Source organism: Lithobates pipiens, unplaced genomic scaffold (genome assembly GCF_037356315.1).
Source record: "Lithobates pipiens isolate NorthernLeopardFrog02 unplaced genomic scaffold, aLitPip1_a1.2 Scaffold_30, whole genome shotgun sequence".
NCBI classification, from domain to species: Eukaryota; Metazoa; Chordata; class Amphibia; order Anura; family Ranidae; genus Lithobates; species Lithobates pipiens.
The window spans coordinates 126,011,498-126,017,917 of NW_027507791.1; positions in this window are offsets into that span (position 1 = coordinate 126,011,498).

Consider the following 6,420-nt stretch of genomic DNA (forward strand, 5'->3'; position numbering starts at 1 on the left):
CACTAATAAAAAAAATTTGAAAACCTGCATATACATTACCTTATACCGACAGTTAAGCCAGAGAAAGAAAAAAACATCCATAAAAAGCATGGTCCAATTTGGGGGAAAAAATTCCTTCCTAAATTCAAACTGGTGGCCCTCCAGCTGTTTAGTCCGCTGACACATTACAAGGCTGAAAGTTACAAGCATGCCTCCTATAGGCAGGGGCATGATGGGACTTATATTTCCTTAACAGCTGGAAGTCCGTCGGTTTGACACCCCTAAGGCATCCAGATATTCCCTAGATCAACAAACGCTGTATATTACATTACTTATTAACGTTAATAGATTATTTTATTCTGTGTAGTTATGCACACATCCAGTGCTTTCTTAAAGTGCCATTAACCGCTTGCTGACCACCCTATAGCAGTTTTACGCAGGATCACACACATATATATATATATATATATATATCCATATCTATCTATCTATCTATCTATCTATCTATCTATCTATCTATCTATCTATCTATATATATATATATATATATATATATATATATATATACAGTGCCTTGCGAAAGTATTCGGCCCCCTTGAACTTTTCAACCTTTTGCCACATTTCAGGCTTCAAACATAAAGATATAAAATTTAATTTTTTTGTAAAGAATCACCAACAAGTGGGACACAATTGTGAAGTGGAACGAAATCTATTGGATAATTTAAACTTTTTTAGCAAATAAAAAACTGAAAAGTGGTGCGTGCAAAATTATTCGGCCCCTTTATTTTCAGTGCAGCAAACTCACTCCAGAAGTTCAGCGAGGATCTCTGAATGATCCAATGTTGTCCTAAATGACTCATGGTGATAAATAGAATCCACCTGTGTGTAATCAAGTCTCTGTATAAATGCACCTGCTCTGTGATAGTCTCAGGGTTCTGTTGAAAGCGCAGAGAGCATCATGAAGACCAAGGAACACACCAGGCAGGTCCGTAATACTGTTGTGGAGAAGTTTAAAGCCGGATTTGGATACAAAAAGATTTCCCAAGCTTTAAACATCCCAAGGAGCACTGTGCAAGCGATCATTTTGAAATGGAAGAAGTATCAGACCACTGCAAATCTACCAAGACCTGGCCGTCCCTCTAAACTTTCAACTCAGACAAGGAGAAGACTGATCAGAGATGCAGCCAAGAGGCCTATGATCACTCTGGATGAACTGCAGAGAACTACAGCTGAGGTGGGAGAGTCTGTCCATAGGACAACAATCAGTCGTACACTGCACAAATCTGGCCTTTATGGAAGAGTGGCAAGAAGAAAGCCATTTCTCAAATATATCCATAAAAAGTCTTGTCTAAAGTTTGCCACAAGCCACCTGGGAGACACACCAAACATGTGGAAGAAGGTGCTATGGTCAGATGAAACCAAAATCGAACTTTTTGCCCACAATGCAAAACGATATGTTTGGCGTAAAAGCAACACAGCTCATCACCCTCAACACACCATCCCCAATGTCAAACATGGTGGTGGCAGCATCATGGTTTGGGCCTGCTTTTCTTCAGCAGGGACAGGGAAGATGGTTAAAATTGAGGGGAAGATGGATACAGCCAAATACAGGACCATTCTGGATGAAAACCTGTTGGAGTCTGCAAAAGACCTGAAACTGGGACGGAAATTTATCTTCCAACAAGACAATGATCCCAAACATACAGCAAAATCTACAAAGGAATGGTTCACAAATAAACGTATCCAGGTGTTAGAATGGCCAAGTCAAAGTCCAGACCTGAATCCAATCGAGAATCTGTGGAAAGAGCTGAAAACTGCTGTTCACAAACCTCACTGAGCTCGAGCTGTTTTGCAAGGAAGAATGGGCAAGAATTTCAGTCTCTCGATGTGCAAAACTGATAGAGACATACCCCAAGCGACTTGCAGCTGTAATCGCAGCAAAAGGTGGCTCTACAAAGTATTAACGCAAGGGGGCCGAATAATTTTGCACGCCCCACTTTTCATTTTTTTATTAGTTAAAAAAGTTTCAAAAATCCAATAGATTTCGTTCCACTTCACAATTGTGTCCCACTTGTTGGTGATTCTTCACAAAAAATAAAAATTTTATATCTTTATGTTTGAAGCCTGAAATGTGGCAAAAGGTTGAAAAGTTCAAGGGGGCCGAATACTTTCGCAAGGTACTGTGTATATATATATATATATATATATATATATATATATATATATATATATATATATATATGTGTGTGTGTGTGATTCTGCACTTCCTCCTGCAGGGGGCATGCACATGCCACCAGTGGGCCGCTTTTGCTGTGATAATTCACAGCAGAAACCGATTTGCAGGTGCCGGGCACTCAATGTCCTCTGGCATCTGCCGATCGTTGGTAAACTACACTGAACTGGGATCTTCCTGTGCAAACAAAGATACAAATAAAACCTTTAAAAAAATCAGTTCTACACTACCTCATCAGTGCTGCCAATTCTTGCATCTCATTAAAGTGGAAAGACCCACAACCTCCCTCTATTTCATTGTGGGTCTTTAAAGTCGCAGAAATACACCCTGTTCCAAATTATTATGCAAATTCTATTTCCGTGTCACAAAGATTAAATATTTTGTTTTTCAGTTTAACTTGTGGATGGCATTGTGTCTCAGGGCTCTTTTGATTACTGAAAACAATCTCGGACACCTGTGATAATTAGATTGCCAGGTGAGCCCAATTAAAGGAAAAACTACTAAAGGAAGGTGTTCCACATTATTAAGCAAAGCACCATTTTCAAGCAATACGGGGAAGAAAAAGGATCTCTCTGCTGCTGCCGAAAAGAGTGAAATAGTTGACGAGGTATGAAAACATTAGATATTTCACAATAATGTAAGCGTTATCATCGAACTTGTGGCTGATTCAGAGCACAGACGGGTTTCATGCAGATAAAGGCACATTGAGGAAGCTTTCTGCCAGATCCATGCATTGTGTCAAGAGAGCAGCTGGTAAAATACCATTACATAGCAGTAAACAGATATTTGAAGTTGCTGGTACCTCTAAAGTCCCATGGACATCAAGGTGTAGAGTCCTCCAGAGTCTTGCAACTGTGCATAAACCTTCCATTCGGCCACCACTAACCAATGCTCACAAGCAGAAATGGCTGCATTGGGCAGAAAAATACATGAAGACTAATTTTCAAACAGTCCTGTTCACCGATGAGTGCGGTGCAACCCTGGATGGTCTAGATAGATGGAGTAGTGGATGATTGGTGGACGGCCACCCTGTTCCAACAAGGCTGCGATGTCAGCAAGGCGGTGGTAGAGTCATGTTTTGGGCCGGAATCATGGGAAGAGAGCTGGTCGGCCCCTTTAGGGTCTCAGAATGTGTAAAGACCTCTGCAAAGTATGTGGAGTTCCTGACTGACCACTTCCTTCCCTGGTACAGAAAGAAGAACTATGCTTTGCGTAATAAAATCAACTTCATGCTGCAAAGAATACCTCTGCATCAATGGCTGCTATGGGGATAAAAGGAGAGAAAGTCGTGGTGTGGCTTCCATCCTATCCTGAACTCAATCCTATTGAGAACCTTTGGAGCATACTCAAGCAAAAGATCTATGAGGGTGGGAGGCAGTTTACATCCAAACAGCAGCTCTGGGAGACTAGTCTGACATCTTGCAAACAAATTCAAGCAGAAATTGTCCAAAAACTCACAATTTCAATGGATGCAAGACTTGTGAAGCTGCTATCAAATATGTTCAAATGTAACGTGACCTGTTAAAATGTTTAAAAAGTTAAAATGTTGTTAAAAGTTTGATTGAGATAGCTTTTGATTTTAGTAAATATGCTGCAAACACAACAAATTACAATTTTCAGTTCTTTACAACCTATAAAGTGTTTTGAAACTTACTGTGCGTAATAATTTGGAACAGTGCATTGTAAGTTTTTTATTTTGAAAAAAAAAAAATACTTTTATCATTAGGAGGTTTGTTCAATAAAATTTGAATTGTACTCTTAATAGGTGATAACATGAGAATTATGCTGACTGTTGTTTACATCAATTATTTATGTAAATGAAAAAATATCATTGGCATAATAATTTGGAACAGGGTGTAAATGACATGGAGGACCTTGTTCTTTCCTCTCACGATCAACATGAGGTCTACACCAAAACATGGTTCCACTGAAATGCTTTCAAATATTCTGACAAAGGAAAGGCTCTCTTTGGACCCAATCCAGAAGGTATAATTATTACCATTCCAGATGTTTAGTAACCTCCTCCCCCACTTCCTATACCTCCACGTTCCCATTTCCCCACCCCTCCTGTCCCTTTTCTTTTTTTTATCCCTCCTCTCATTCCTCCCCTTCATTTTTTTTCCACGGAAATAGAGGAAATACAAAGAAATGAGAATTCAGCAGTGGCAGCTGGTGCTAAATATTTCGGGGGTGGGGGCAAGGAAAACTAAGGGCACCCCCAGATGGAAGGCAAGGCGGCGATCCGCGCAAGCACCCTGCCCCCCCCCAGAGATGGAAGTACACACACACACACACACACACACACACACACATATATATATATATATATATATATATAGGGGTGGACTGAACGGTTGGTCGGTTCGGTCGTGGTCCGAGGTCCCGGCCGCAGAAGGGAGCCTGGAACTCCAGCTCAGAGACAAAAAATTTGCGGGTCGCCCACGGTGACCATTTATTTCGGGTCCAGCCGGGCCCCAGTGCCCAAGCCTATTGAGGACCAGGCCACACAGCAGAAGGTAAGTGGTGACGGCTTCCTGGACAGGATTAACACAGGTTGCTGCTCACCTACCGCTGGGCAGCCATGCTTGTGTCTACTCTGAAATTGATGGCTGCAGGGCTGAGCTGTGTGTCTCTCACACACAGCTCAGCCTCAGAGCACACCAGCCCTGACACCCACCTCCTCTCTCTGCATGGACACGAGAGGGGAGAGAGAGCTCATCTGCACCTCTTCCTCCTGCCCTCTCCTCCTGGGTCTGCCCCACCCACACTCCCCAGGTATGTGTGGATGGGAAGTTTGAAGCCAGAAGAGAAAATCTGCAGACACCCTGTGCCTGAGCCTCCATCCTGGGGTGAGTAAGCTCACATCTCTCCTGCCGCCCACTGTATAAATCTAATTTAAGGTGTACTCTGTGCGGACTCCAATGCAAGGGGGCTCTGTGCGGACTTAGATGCAAGGGGGGCTCTGTATGGACACTGATGCAAGGGGGGCTCTGTGTGGACTCTGATGGGAGTGGGGGGTGCCAGATATAGAATCCAAATGCTTTGGGTATGCCCCCTACAGTAGGCCCAGTGTTTGCTGTGGAGGACGCTCCGCCACCCAGTTGCTGCAGTGATTGTTGATGTCAGTCTCCATGTAGATGTGTGCAGTGTATGCAGACAGAGGAAAGAGTGAAGAAGGTGAGTGGTGAGTTATGGGGGAGTGAGCGGTGAGTGATCGGGGGGTCATAGGATAATGTACAGATCGCTCGATTTCTTTCCAGACTGTGCTTGATCGCTCTTTGCAGGAGGTATCAGTTGGCGAGTATCCACCCCTCCCCCATACTATCAATGCATAGAATGATAGAATGCACCCCACAATCATACACAGGAACCCCAATTACTACATATACTGCTCCCCTCTCCAGCTGTACATGGATACTTTAACTGAATATCGGGGGGATGAAATGACGGCTCAGGCTGTCATTGTTAAGGAGTGGGTAATGTGCAGGGTTCAGGAGTATGGGGGGAGAGTCATGGCACAAGGAAGTGAAGTGAAGACCAGAGTGAATGATGGTGTTCACTGAACACTCTGTTAGAAAGAGGCTCCCTCCAAGTCCTATTATACTCCTTTGTAGTCTCTAATGGGGCATGGAGGGGACACTTTCTAACAGACTCTGTTGTACTTTGTGCAAAATGTGGGGGCTAAGTCAAGGGGTAGGTCATGGGTGGGCCTGACAAAGGGGCCCTTGCTTTATTTGGTCCGGGGGCCCTGAGTGTTGTCATTCCTCCCTGTGTATATATATAATTTTTTTCCCAATTTATGTCCAATTTATGTCCGTGGGTATGATGGGCTATTTTCTATGCTCCCCCTGTGTATCCATAGGAAGTCAGTCACTCACTCACCAGGCTCACGATCTCCCGACTTTTCTGAGATCTCTATGAGCAGCAGCTCCCGGCCCTCGTACCCTCCTATTGTATAGATCTGGCTGATGGAGGGACATTGCAGCCACATGGCCACCAGCGCCTCTTGTAGTTCTGGGTAGCGGTGATACTTGAAGGGGATGCCCCAGTTTCCGGCTCAGCCTGCTCCTCCTGTCTTCGGAAGATGAGCAGCAACCGATAAGCAGAAAAGGAGCCCGCAGGTGGCCAGCCACAGAGAACCCCATCTGAGACTACCTGGCCACTACCTGGCCAATTGGGTCTCCCCAGTACCCGCTTTGCTTCCTGAT